We start from the raw sequence: 13,409 nt of genomic DNA on the forward strand, positions 1-13,409 counted from the left end.
GGCCTTCAGCTATTCAGGTAATTGTAAGACATTGCTAAGAAGTGGGTCATTGATCCCTGTGCCTAAAAGTAGAACACAAATTAAGAACAAGATGTTATTAAATAGGTGAGGAACACATTTCCTTACTGTGGGAGGCAGATATCTCAGGACTGGACACCATGTTTGAAGTTGGTGCTTGGTAGGGCCCTTTCCAGACAGGTTTGAGCAAGTCTCCACTGACTAAACTTGATATGAAGTCCATTGCCAAGCTTATTCAATGACATGCCCTTCTGGATCAATTAGAGGGCTTCTTGTGAAGAAGCATTGGCACACTTCCTGAGTGCCTTACAATAATCTAGCTCAAGATTAACTAACACAATTCTTCTTCTCCAGTGATTGGTCCCTGAAGAGGTGGCAGAGCTTTAACCATGAATATTTCACAGTGAAGGCTGTGAAGGCATTGTTTTGTACACTGCAGCCCAAACACTGTCAAGAGGCAGGGTATTATACAAGTCCTTCTGCAGACAGTCATTGCATACATATTTACATGTCAGCAAGGTTCTGCCCTTCCTAACAATGTGCACAAAATCATTGAAATACATTTATCTAGACCACATTTCACACATGTAAAAACCTATCTAAATAGTTACGATAGGCCTCCAAATGGAAGTATGAGCTGCTTTCTTTACCTGAACACCATAAAATATCTTTTACAATATTGTTGAGTAATTCTGAAAGACTCTAAAGCACACTAATCAAGCCTTATTATTACTAAGATGCTGTCTTCCTTTCTGTCTGTATGTCACGCCAGAGATTACATAAGCAAAGTAAGAGCAAATATTTGGTGCAAAAGAACAGCTACCTGTGAAGGCCAAAGCTGGTCTGCATGCAAGAGATGCCTGTCACTCTCTGAAGGTCTAAATTTGAGTCCTGATGCTGGACAAGGGGAATATCTGTGAGCACTGCCAGTTGAACACAGGAGCATAGGTACACGAGATCAAGAGAAGGTCACCATCTAGCCTGGGTGAATAACTGAAGTTTTGGTACCTTATAATCAACACTGTAGATGTTAAAAGAGGATCATTAGAAATTTTAGCTACTCCAGAGCCAAGGGAATCATTATTCTTTTTATAATTGTCTACATTATAAAATGCATTTAAGGTTAAGTGCATAATGAGAGTCAAAGCTCTTTTGAGATATGAAAAAACACAATTTCTCAAGGGGAAAATGTTGACTACCTGTACAAAGTATACAGAAAGCAAAGAAGTATTTGCTACTTCATATTGAGAATACAGTACATATCTTAAGTTTAACTTTTTTTCTCTGATCTATCAATCTTTTCTCCTCTATTTAGTTCAAATTTATTGTTTTCATTAGCTTCAATAGATCTTGATATGTACATATGTGTATACATACAATATATTTTTAAACAGACTAATGAAATTTTTGATTGATATTTTTGTTAAAATATAAAACTAGGATTTATATTTAGTTTAAATATAAGACTAAATATTAGACTAAATTAGACTCAATATAAACGTTATACACCCACTGAATGGATTTGTAGTTCGACAGTTCCTTTTAAGTTCCTTCTTAAAAGGAAAAGACGACAGTTCCATCTTTTTTCTTTTCTGAAATCATTCTGCCCCAGTCTTCACTTATCATCACATGCACTTTATTCCACCAAACATCATTTCTCAAAATCAGTCTACTTGAATAATCATCCAGCCTGTTTCGAGCTTTCCCAGTCTTAAAATCTGTCATCTTGACTACACATCCCAAGGCCTTTCTCACTTTTCCTGGTTAATATAGAATGTCCCATAAAGAAAGAATAAAAGATCAAGTATGGTGGGTCATGCCTGTAATTCCAGCACTTTGAGAGGCCAAGGCGGTTGGATCACTTGAGACCAGGAGTTCGAGCCAGCCTGGCCAACATGGTAAAAACACCTCTCTACTGAAAATACAAAAATTGGACGGGCATGGTGACATGCACCTGTAGTCCCAGCTACTTGGGTGGCTGAGGCATGAGCATCGCTTGAACCCCAGAGGCAGAGGCTGCAGTGAGCTGAGATCGCACCACTGCACTCCAGCCTAGGCAACAGGGCGAGACTCTGTCTCAAAAAAACACAGAAACAAAAAACAATAAAAGTATATTTCTTTAAAATGAAAGATCAGTAACTTCAGTGGCTACTATATTAACCACTTAGTGAAGGTACAACAAAAACTACACACCCTTATGTTAATTAACTGAAATTATAATAAATTAAACTACTACTTTTGTCATTTACTTAATGCTTATAAGTGTACTCAAGAAATCAAAATGGCTTCCCATTGCTTGACATTTGCTTTCCAAATACTTCACATTTCAACCCCATATCCCTACAAAGAGAAATAATTCAACATAATTTCCTTATCTAAAAATACTACAGGAAGCTAAAAGGCATTTAGAATTTTTTAGACCTTGAAGAAGAGTGTTATACTTCCAACATGTATTCAACTTATAAATCAGTTTCTATCCTGTGGCATAGCTTCAGTCTAAGTACATCATAGTTATACTAACTCCGTATTGCTTCATCTTGTCAAGTCAGACAGAGATTCTGTTGCATCACGGATCTTACTCAAGACGTCTTCTTTGTCTGAATTAGGTAGAAGTTCTCCAAAACTACATGGTATTGTGGTCAATCTTTTTTCCACTGGAGGAAACTTAATTAGTGGTGAAAGAGACTTTTCTTTCACCAAGAGCCACGTGTAAAGGTGGTTTTGTATATTCAATGTGCAAATCGTTAGTGTCCAAATAGTTAAGCATATCATCTCTTTGCACGTTTTGGGGAGTAGGGCTCAATTCTGGTTTGTGTCTTTCAAGTGTTTCAAGATTAGACAGGTAAGATTCTTCCTTGTTCTTGGAAAGAGATTTCTTCAGAGCCTCATATCTACTGCAAACAGCCTATAAATTGAAGTCTGATTCTGGAATAGTCTGTCCATCTCCCATAACATCTCCTAGAAAAATGCCACTGTCCACAGGACTATTTGGCTCCAGTTTAAACTGGATTCTAAACTACTGGAACTTTTAACACTTAGGGAACCACCCTCCTCCAGAAAAGTTTCATGCCAAATGCAAATATGCTAAAATCAATATCCTTACAACTAATTCCACTTGATATCTGAAAAGAGTTCCATAATGTAGTTTTATTCATGGAAGGTTTGTTACAGGAAGCCTGTGAATGGTCCAATATTTTCATATACTCCTTTTTACTGCCACCCAACTCATCTATCCCATTGCTGACAGCAATGGAGAATGTCTATTTGGCTAGTTTCTGAATGCTTGGTTGGTAAAGCTGTACATTCCAAATCTTGCTTGCGAATTATTATTTATTTATTTATTTATTTTATTTTGAGACAGAGTCTCGCTTTGTTGCCCAGGCTGGAGTGCAGTGGCACAATCTCGGCTCACTGCAAGCTCCGCCTCCCGGGTACACGCCATTCTCCTGCCTCAACCTCCCTAGTAGCTGGGACTACAGGGGCCCCGCCACCACGCCCGGCCAATTTTTTGTATTTTTAGTAGAGACGGGGCTTCACCGTGTTAGCCAGGATGGTCTCGATTTCCTGACCTCGTGATCTGCCCACCTTGGCCTCCCAAAGTGCCGGGATTACAGGTGTGAGCCACTGCCCCCGGCGCAAATCATTTTCTTACTCAACAAATCAGACTGATTTTGTGTTGGTGGTTCACGTATGTGACTGATCACCACATATTTCTGAGGCACACACTTGCAATCTCATTTCAGTCAATTGAGACTGGCCAAAATCTTATACAGTGGTTTAAGAGAAAACTGACTATGCTAAATTCTCTTTGATTATGCAAATCAGGTAATGATCCCAGCAATACTTCTCTGTGCTCAGTATCCATTTCAATTGGTTCTGTAGTTCTGTCTTCTTCCATTTCAATAGTTTTTCTCCATGAGCTCCTAATTTCCATTAACAAGTTTTCTGAAGAGGTTAGAACCTAGAGAGTCAATTAGTTCCCCTAAATTTACTTATTTTCTTTCACAGAGCTGTGGTGAACCAGATAAAACTGCTCCAGCAACCTCTTCTAGCAGATGATCTTGCTTTCTTTGAAACTGATCACTTTTTTTTTTAACTGGCAGAGACCCTCCAAATGCACTACTCTCTGTTCTTTGCAACATCTGATAATGCAGAATCTTCCACTTCAAATTCTGGTATTTTCTGAAAAATTGTTTTATTTTTCTCTCTGGGAGTTCTCATCTTCCTGTCCTTTTCAAGTGGTGTAACATTGTTTCTACCTGATGATGAAGCTGACCGCAACAGGAAAGAGGCAGGGCTGCTGGCTACATCATGTACAGCGCAAGGTATCATTGTCTCCTCTGCAACCGTTTTCTTGGTTATCTATCTAAGGCCAAAATCCGATACAGTGGTTTCTAAGAGAATCCAGGCAATGATAAATTCTCTTTGATTAAGCAACACAGGAAATCATTCTGCCAATACCAGTGAAGCAGGATACTGAAAAAGAATACTCTTTGCATGCACTTCTGAGGTAAGACCCAACGAAAGGGGAGACATAGGTGGTAAAAGATCCACAACTGGAGTTCAACCTTTAATTAGAGTGAAGGAAGACAGACCAAGAAGTTCTTTCCACTTCCTACGTCATTCCCCTTGCTTTTCAACAATAGAATGTCTTATAATTGTGAGATCTTTTTGTTCTATAGCCTGTATGCTTCAGATCTGACTATCTTTCCCTCTGAAATTTGGCATCTTTTTCCAGGTAGTGAAGGTCTATTGTCAATCGTGCTTGGTCAGCCTGACTTTCCTATTTCATTACTTTCAAGGCTTCATTAAATAACAGAATACCTGTTAAGAGTTTCCATTTTCCAGCCTCATAAACATTTCCTACCTGCAACTGACACATTTGTCTCTCAATTTTGTCAAGAGTCAACTAATAAGATTAGTTCCATCTAAAACACATCGGTTAGAGTAAGGACTGAACTAACAACTTCTCTTTTTTCCAGAAACACGAGTGTTTCATTCACTGAGTTCACAAAGGCCCAACCTTTTGAGTTTTTTCTTCTATACTACTTTGGTCATCATAGGGTTCCATTTTTTTTTTTTTTTAATTTGGTTTTGCGGTTCTATACATCTAGATCTCAAATTTCAGACATACTTAACTAATAATTGTACATTTTCCTGAGATTTTGGGGTAATACAATCGGCTGTTTGCAAAATTTGTAAACATTTTTTATGTGCTAAATGGCATCTGGCATCGTGCTTGTGCAAACCTTGTGATTTCACATTAAATGTCTGCAAAACATAAAGAATTTTTAGAATTGGTTTTAATATATTGTATTACAACAATCTTGCAAGATGTGACATCAGATGAATAAACAGAACTGCCAGGAGAAATAGTGAACAACAATTTGAGGAAAGCATCCGCATTCAGCAGAAATCCTTGTTAACCATTCACAGCAATGTTTCCTGAATACGGTATTACTTTTTTGGTCAAATGGAGGCCAACAAAATTTAAAAACTTCTTTGGTCCAGCATTTGAAACAAAAAATAAGAAACTATATGAAAGGCATCACGGTATGGGTTATCAAACATGTTCACTCCAAAGAGTGTATTCGACACCCTCTCTGCAGGCCATGGTCAAAGCTGGGCCAGGCTCAAAGCACCTGCCGATACATTCAGAGATGCTTGTTCTGGAAAGAGGTGATCCAGGCCAAGGTCATCCTCGTGGTAGGCACAGTGATTGCAAAGAAAAAAAGCACAAGCCCTAGTGATTCTTAGGGTCCTCAGGATCCCTCCCTATGGGCAGCCTGAGGTCTCGGAGGTCCCTTCTTTGCCACTGCCTGTATCTCTCTCGCTGGAGCCATTTCACCTCAAAAGGCTGTACAATCTCCAGAAAATGGAGCCTGTCATGGGAATGTGGCCACAGCTGCTACTCAAAGCCTACAATATGTTCTTAACTAAACAGGGAGTAAAGGACAATGTAATTTAAGCTTAAAAGTTCTAATGTTTAAAGCATAAGTATCTTATCAAGCACATTTTTGGACAATGTATATAATCCTTTGGTATAACTACCTTCATGTGGGTAATTTGAAGAACAAATTAATTTATATCCATGAGAATACATAGATTTCTTTTAAAAATGAAGATAATGTGGTAACGATAGACTTCACTTTCTGCGTGTCTACACATTTTATTTAAAAGTGTCAAGATAAAAAGATTTACATTTGCCATAATATTAAATTGTTCTAAAGCTCCTAAATCAATGATGGATTTTAGAAAACATAAGTTAATTTTAAAGGATAATGAAAACACAGTTTATAACAACAATTTTACAGGGAAACAAGAACATTATAAAACTAGGCCCCAGTTGGTTTAAGTGATGAATAAACTCTACATAAATAGAATACTGTCTGAAGTTTATAAAAACCAAATTTATATACACTATAGGTGTAAATTATGGCTCAATTTAATTGAAGACCTATGTTTTTATTTATATATTTAAATATTATTATAATTAATAAAAACATCCAATTTACAAATGAAGTGTAAGGAATTTAGGTATTTAACTGTTTTGTAAAATAATAAATTAAAAGTCTTAAATAAACTAAAAATCTCATGTTTTTATTTTTATTTCCCACTGAGGCAAATTCAGAGAGAACAAATACAGACTTCTTTTACGCCAAACTTTATCAAAAAATAAAAATGTTTCCCCTGCTTGGGAATATTAATGGGAACTGGATATAGCTATCAAATCTCTCCCTCAACTAAATAATATTAAAATCTTTGTGGAAGGGTTTTATAACCCTTTTTATGGTTACTCATTAAGCCTAAAGTTAATTTGCATATCTTTTATTCCTCATATTGTACTTGGAAGGAACATTAAGGTCATTTAACTAAAATTACATTTTGCCTTTTCTCATCTGAAAAGATTTTTAAGAGTAAGTATTTATATGAGAAAACAAGAACACCATTAAAATTATTTTTAAGATCTTTGTGATTTTGACAGGGTTCTTTACACATTTTTTATTTATATATTTTGTGTTATTCCTAAGAGTATAATATTCCTTATGACTAAAAGTTTTTAAACAATTCAATACTTCAATTTCTTCATTTGCAAATAATCTTTTCAAGTACAAACCTATTATAAGATTCAGTCCTCCAAAGACGTATTTCTTTGATTTTCTTATTGAATTTGCACACCTTATGCGGTTTAATTGATGGCTCAGCTCCCAAACACTTGCCACCTTCTCCCAGGCTGGGGAGTTTTTTTATTGAAGGGCTAACAAATTTAAGGCACTTGGAATTTGGGTTTGATTTAAAATTTTTTTCCCTGAAAGTTAATAAAACCTTTACACCCTTTCCAATAACCTCCACAAACAGGCTCACCTATCTAATGTAGAGATGCCTTTTAAAGGAAACCTCTTTCTCTCCTCAGTCATATCACATCCACACCAACATTCAAGGGTCACATGGCTTCTGCAACTGTCATCTATTTAGGCAGCATCAGAAAGCATCAGAAAAATGGACATGTTGGTAGGATTAGAGAAACCTCTTGGATTCTCCACTCCCTGTTTCTCAGTTTGCATGGGCTCACACATAGGAAAAAGTCTCACCGTTGTACCCACCCCGCCCCACCCTCCACCCCGCTACACCTCCCGCGCCCAGGAACTGACTCAGCACAAGAAGACATCTTCCATTCCCTGTGGCTTCATCTCTGACCTGATGACCAGTCAGCACTCCCGGCTCACTGGTTTCCCCCCACCCACCAAGTTGTCCTTAAAAACTCTGATCCCCAAATGCTGGGGAGACTGATTTGAGTAATAAAAAAAATCCAGTCACCCATCCAAAAAAAAAAAAATAAGTCTCACAATCAAACAGCAGAAGAAACTATAGATTTTTGGTCCATCTGTAAATTGCATAGCAACCCCTTAACTTCCAAAGAAAAGGATGAAAAATGAAATTCTATTCAGAAAAGAAAACACTTACCCAACTGCTTTGAACATCCTGTGAATTAAAACTTGAACTCACCAGGCACAGTGGCTCACGCCTATAATCCCAGCACTTTGGGAGGCCAAGGTGGGTGAATCACCTGAGGTTAGGAGTTCGAAACCAGCCTGGCCAACATGACGAACCCTGTCTCTCCTAAAAATACAAAAATTAGCCAGACGTGGTGGCAGGCACCTGTAATCCCAGCTATTTGGGAGGCTGAGGCAGGAGAATCACTTGAACCCGGGAGGCAGAGGTTGCGGTGAACCGAGATCATGCCATTGCACTCCACAACCTAGGCGACAAGAGCGAAACTCCATCTCAGGAAAAAAAAAAAAAAAAAGAAAATTTGACCTCCAGGGAGCAGGAGTTCCCCAACACTGAAGACAAGCAATACTTCAAGTTAAAGCTTTTTGTCTCTGGGATCTTTTGTACACCAATGCTGGTTCCCAAACACACAAGGCACGACCTCACACATTTTCCTGGAAGCAGATTAAATCTACACTAATTAACAATGAGAGGAGATGGAGCAAGATGGCTGAATAGAACCCTCCAACAATTGTTCCCCCCACCCCGCCCATTCAAAGGAACACCAAATTGAACAACTAACCATGCAAGAAACTACTTTCATAAGAACCAAAAATCAAGTGAGTGATTGGTTTTAACATCATGTCAAGGAAAGAGGCACTGAAGAGGGTGGGAAAGACAGCCTTGAATTACCAACAGCACTCCTCTCTCATCCCCTGGCAGCAACCGCATAGTGCAGAGAATCTGTGTGCTTGGGGGAAAGGGAGCGCAGTGATTGTAAGACTTTGCATTGGAACTCAGTGCTGCCCTGTCACAGCAGAAAGCGACATGAGGTGGAATTCAGATGGCACCCATGAAGGGAGCATTTAGACCACCCCTAGCCAGAGGCAAATCATCCATCTCAACAGTCAGAACCTGAGTTCCACCTAGCCCCACCACCACAGGCTAAAGCACTCTGGTGTCCTAAATAAGCTTGAAAGGCAGTCTAGACCACAAGGACTGCAATTCCTGGCTAAGTCAAGGTGCTGTGCTGGGCTCAGAGCCAGTGGACTTGGGGGGCATATGACCTAGGGAGACACCAGCTGAGGCAGCCAAGGCAGTGCTCACATCACTCCTCCAACCTCAGGCAGTGCAGCTCTGAGAGAGACTTCTCTCTGCATGAGGCAAGAAGAGGGGAGAGTAAAGGGGACTTTGTCTTGCAACTTGGATACCAGCTCAACTACAGTAGAACAGAGCACCAAGCAAAGTCCCCAGGCCCCCATTCTAGGACCTAGCTCCTGGATGACATTTCTAAACACACCTTGAGCCAGAAGAGAATCCACTGCCTTAAAGGGAAGGACTCAGTCCTGACAAGATTAATTACCTGCTGAGTTAAGAGCCCTTGGGCCTTGAATAAACATCAGGGGTAGCCAGGCAGTACTTGCCGCAGGCTTTGCATGAGACCCAGGGCTGTACTGGCCTCAGGTATGACCCAGCACATTCCAGCTGTGGTGGCCATGGGGAAGGACTCCTTCTGCTTGAGGAAAAGAGGGGGAAGACTAAAGGGGACTTTGTCTTGCATCTTGGGCACCAGCTCGGCCACAGTAGGGTGGAGTACCAAGCAGGTTCCTGGGGCCCCCGATTCCAGGCCTTGTATTCTGGACAGCATTTCTGCTCCCACCTTGGGCCAGAGGGGAGCCCACTGCCCTGAAGGGAGAGATCCAGGCCTGGCAGCATTCACCACAGGCTGACCAAAGGGCACTTGAGCTTTGAGTGAACATCAGCAGTAGCCAGGCACTACTTGCCATGGCCCTGGGACGGTGTTGGCCATGGGGAGACCCTCCTTCTGAATGAGGAAAGGAGAGGAAAGAGTGGGAAGGAGTTTGTCTTGTGGCTTGGGTGCCAGCTCAGCTGCAGTAGAGCACAGCACCAAGTAGATTCCCAGCTCCACACCCTGGTTCCCAAGTGGTATTTCTGAACCTGCTCTGGGGCAGAGGGGAGCCTTAAAGGAAAGGACACAAGCTTGGCTGGATTTGCCATTTGCCGACTGAAAAGCCTTTGGGCCTTGAGTGAATGTCAGCAGTAGCAAGGCCATGGGCACCAAAGGCCTTGAGTGAGACCTGGTGCTGAGCTGGCTTCATGTCTGACCCAGCATAGTCCCAGTAGTGGTAACCACAGGAGTGTCTGCGTCACCCCTTCCCCAGCTCCAGGCAGTTCACCACACAGAGACAGACTCTGTTTCTTTGGGGGATAGTAAGGGAAGAGGACAAGAGGCTCTGCCTGGTATTCCAAGGAATTCTTCTAGCTCTTATCCAAGTGAAAGTTAGTATGAAAGGCTACGTAATGTATGATTCCAATTATATGTGATTTGAAAAAGGCAAAGGCTATAGAGCAGTAAAAAGACCAGGGGTTTCCAGGAACTTGGGGGGAAGAAGGAGGGTGAAATGAAGGAAATTTAGGGGATGGTAAGACTATACTGTATGACACTGTCATGGTGAATACATGACATTACGCATTATGAAAACCCATGAAACTTTATAGCCCAAAGTATGCAAAGTAGTTATGCACATTTTTTAAATTGTTTAGGTCAGGGAGTCCCAGGATAGAAGGCAGACCATGACAAAAGACTCTTACTGGGTTACAGATATGAGAAGTAATCACACTGAAAGGAGTTGAGAGGATAAGAGCTGACCTGACTAACTTGGGAAATGAACGGGGTCTCTAAGACTAAAGGCAAAAAGGACTGCACATAAGCATCATATACTAGTTAATAAAGTTACTTTCCCTGGGGATGTGAGTTAACATACACATATGTATTTCTTTGTTCTGTCAGCTGAGAGAGTCTAGAAGCAATGACACCCCTGTAGCAATAGGAATATCTAGTGTCCAGAACTTGGTTTCTAATAAAATTCTCTAGTAAAAGAAACAGGCTTCCTTGGAGAAATGACTGACTCTAGCACTTGGGCAAGAAATATACAAGATGAGCCTGAAGAAGAATTTTCATCTAAGGGAACATGTAGCACCATGACAAAGCTGTGTGTTAGGCACTGAGGAAGGAGCTGAGGTATGAATGAAACCCTTTCCCTGAAGGCAATGGGAGTTCATTCATGAAGAAGGGAGATAGACATGTTTAAAGAGAGTGGCCATGTTTCTGTTCCGCAAACTCACTAAGGTCATTTCCACCTCATGGTCTTGGTTCTTGAGATTTTCACTCCCTGAAAGTCACTTTTTCTGGATTTTCCTGTGAATAGGAACTATGAGATCTTCTACCAAAAACCAACACCAACTCGTCAACCATGAGGAAGAAGAACCTGCAGCTCTAGTTGAGCCTTCAGAGGACTAACATCTAACTGCAACCTCATAAGAGACCCACAGCTGGAAGCACTCAGCCAAGCCACTCCTGAATTCCTGACCCACAGAAACTGTTAGAGATAATGGAATTATATTATCATTTTAAGCCACTAAGATATTAGGGTTGGTTATAATACAGCAATAGATAATTAAATGTTTGTCATGCCCCAGGTATCAGCAGCCTCAGCATGGTAAGACTAAATCAGGAGGTGCTCCCTGGCTGTTTGCTCCCATAACTTTGATAGAGGAATTGGGCTATGGGGGAGTAATATTTAGCATCTATACACAAGAGAGAGGTGAACTCAACATCAATACCCTTTTGCTTGGGAACTCATCTTTGCCTTCATAATCTAACAAACAAAACAGTAGTATCTTTGGTCATATATTGAGCCTTTAATGTGATGAATCCTCACAATAAGGCACATATTTTTATCTTTCTTTTCCAGAATGGTGGCTCATCTAAGAAAAAAAAATTGACACAATGTTATACAATGGTTAAATGATAGCTACTCTTGACTCTTCAGAGGCTGGACCAGGACAATGAGCAGAGAAGAGAACTATGTCTAGGGGGGAAAGGAATCCAATAAAGAGTAAGAAGTTGAAAATACAAAGGGATGAGAAGTGATTAATGGAACAAAGACCAAGAGGAAGCAACAGATAATGGTGTCAAGAGGCTCAGGGGAAATATTGCCTCGGACAAAGAGAGGATAGTCCCTTTTAAAGAAGATGAATATTTTGCAGAAAGTATATCATAATGGTTAAGGCCAAAAACTCTGGTGTCAGACAGACTTGGATCTGAATCCTGGCTCTGTCACTTATTAATGAAGAGGCAGTTGTGGTCATTCACCTGTTTAGATGCCCAAAATCTGCTCTGACTTATCGTCAGGTAATTCCTTGTCATATAAGTCAAAGCGAAAGAGCACATCTCCTTCTCTGAAGACAGGAAGGCCACAATTTTGCTTCTAGGGTAAAGGCACGTGACCCTGGTTTTTTCTGCTCAAGATCCTAACGCCAGGATTAAGTCACCCACCACGGCCCTTGTGTCCTCACTAATGGTTATGGAGTTATGATCCTGTGGTTCGCAGCACCACATAGAGGCAGTTCCCCAAAGGGTCATGAAGTACACACAAAAGCAGTTTTCTCCTACTACATCCTCTTTCAAGAGAAACTAATAGAAGAATCACATGAAAAGTTAAATTTTTAACATAACACAGACTTTCCAGGAAATAGAAATAAAGCACAAAAAAGCACATAACTTAAAGCATTATGGTCAGTTTAAAATTGTATTAAAATAAATAAACAAAAGATGGTCACAGTAGTAACAAATTGGTGGTCTAAAAGATGAAATGGAAAAGATATTTCACAATGGAAAACAAAATACAATGAAATGAAAATTGTTAGCTGGGGTAATGCTTCCTGCACATTCCTCATGCTTTCATGAGAAAACCTGCTACACTCTTAAAGAAGGAAAAGTATTTTAAAGAACACTTTCCTGCCACCTCTACAAATAATAATCTCAATAATTAGAAAGAAAAAAGTAGAAGGTACAATTAGAAACATAATAGAAGAAAATTTCTCAGAACTGAAGGAAAACATGGGTTTTTAGATTAAGAGGATTCACCAAGTCCCAGGGATATCTGTGAGAAAAAGCACATATCTAGACACAAATTACTTTTTTAAAAAATTGTATTTCCAGGACAAAAAGGCAATATCAGAAGTTTCTAGGCAAAAGATGCAAGATACCAACAAAGGAAAGAGAATCAAACCAACATCAGACTTCTCATCTGCAATTCTGGAAGAAATACAGTACAGTGGCCAGGCACAGTGGCTCATGCCTGTAATTCCAACACTTTAGGAGGTCAAGGCAGGAGGACTGCTTGAGGCCAGGAGTTCAAGACCAGCCTTGGCAACATAGAAATGTATGCACCATGAAATAAAGCAACAAAATAAGTATGTAATGTAAAAACTACTAAAAATATAAGAACTTGTTTAAATGCTTAATCACATGGGGATTTTAATATAGTTCTCTGAGTATTTTACCCTTCAAGTAAATAGAAAATAAGAATATT

At 39.9% G+C, this 13,409-nt stretch overlaps 1 pseudogene; it reads right to left on the reverse strand.

Moving 5' to 3' along the window:
* Window positions 1–2,550: 2,550 nt before the first annotated feature.
* Window positions 2,551–5,717, reverse strand: LOC103247877 (HAUS augmin-like complex subunit 6; annotated as a pseudogene).
* Window positions 5,718–13,409: the final 7,692 nt, after the last annotated feature.

Source organism: Chlorocebus sabaeus, chromosome 2 (assembly GCF_047675955.1).
Source record: "Chlorocebus sabaeus isolate Y175 chromosome 2, mChlSab1.0.hap1, whole genome shotgun sequence".
NCBI classification, from domain to species: Eukaryota; Metazoa; Chordata; class Mammalia; order Primates; family Cercopithecidae; genus Chlorocebus; species Chlorocebus sabaeus.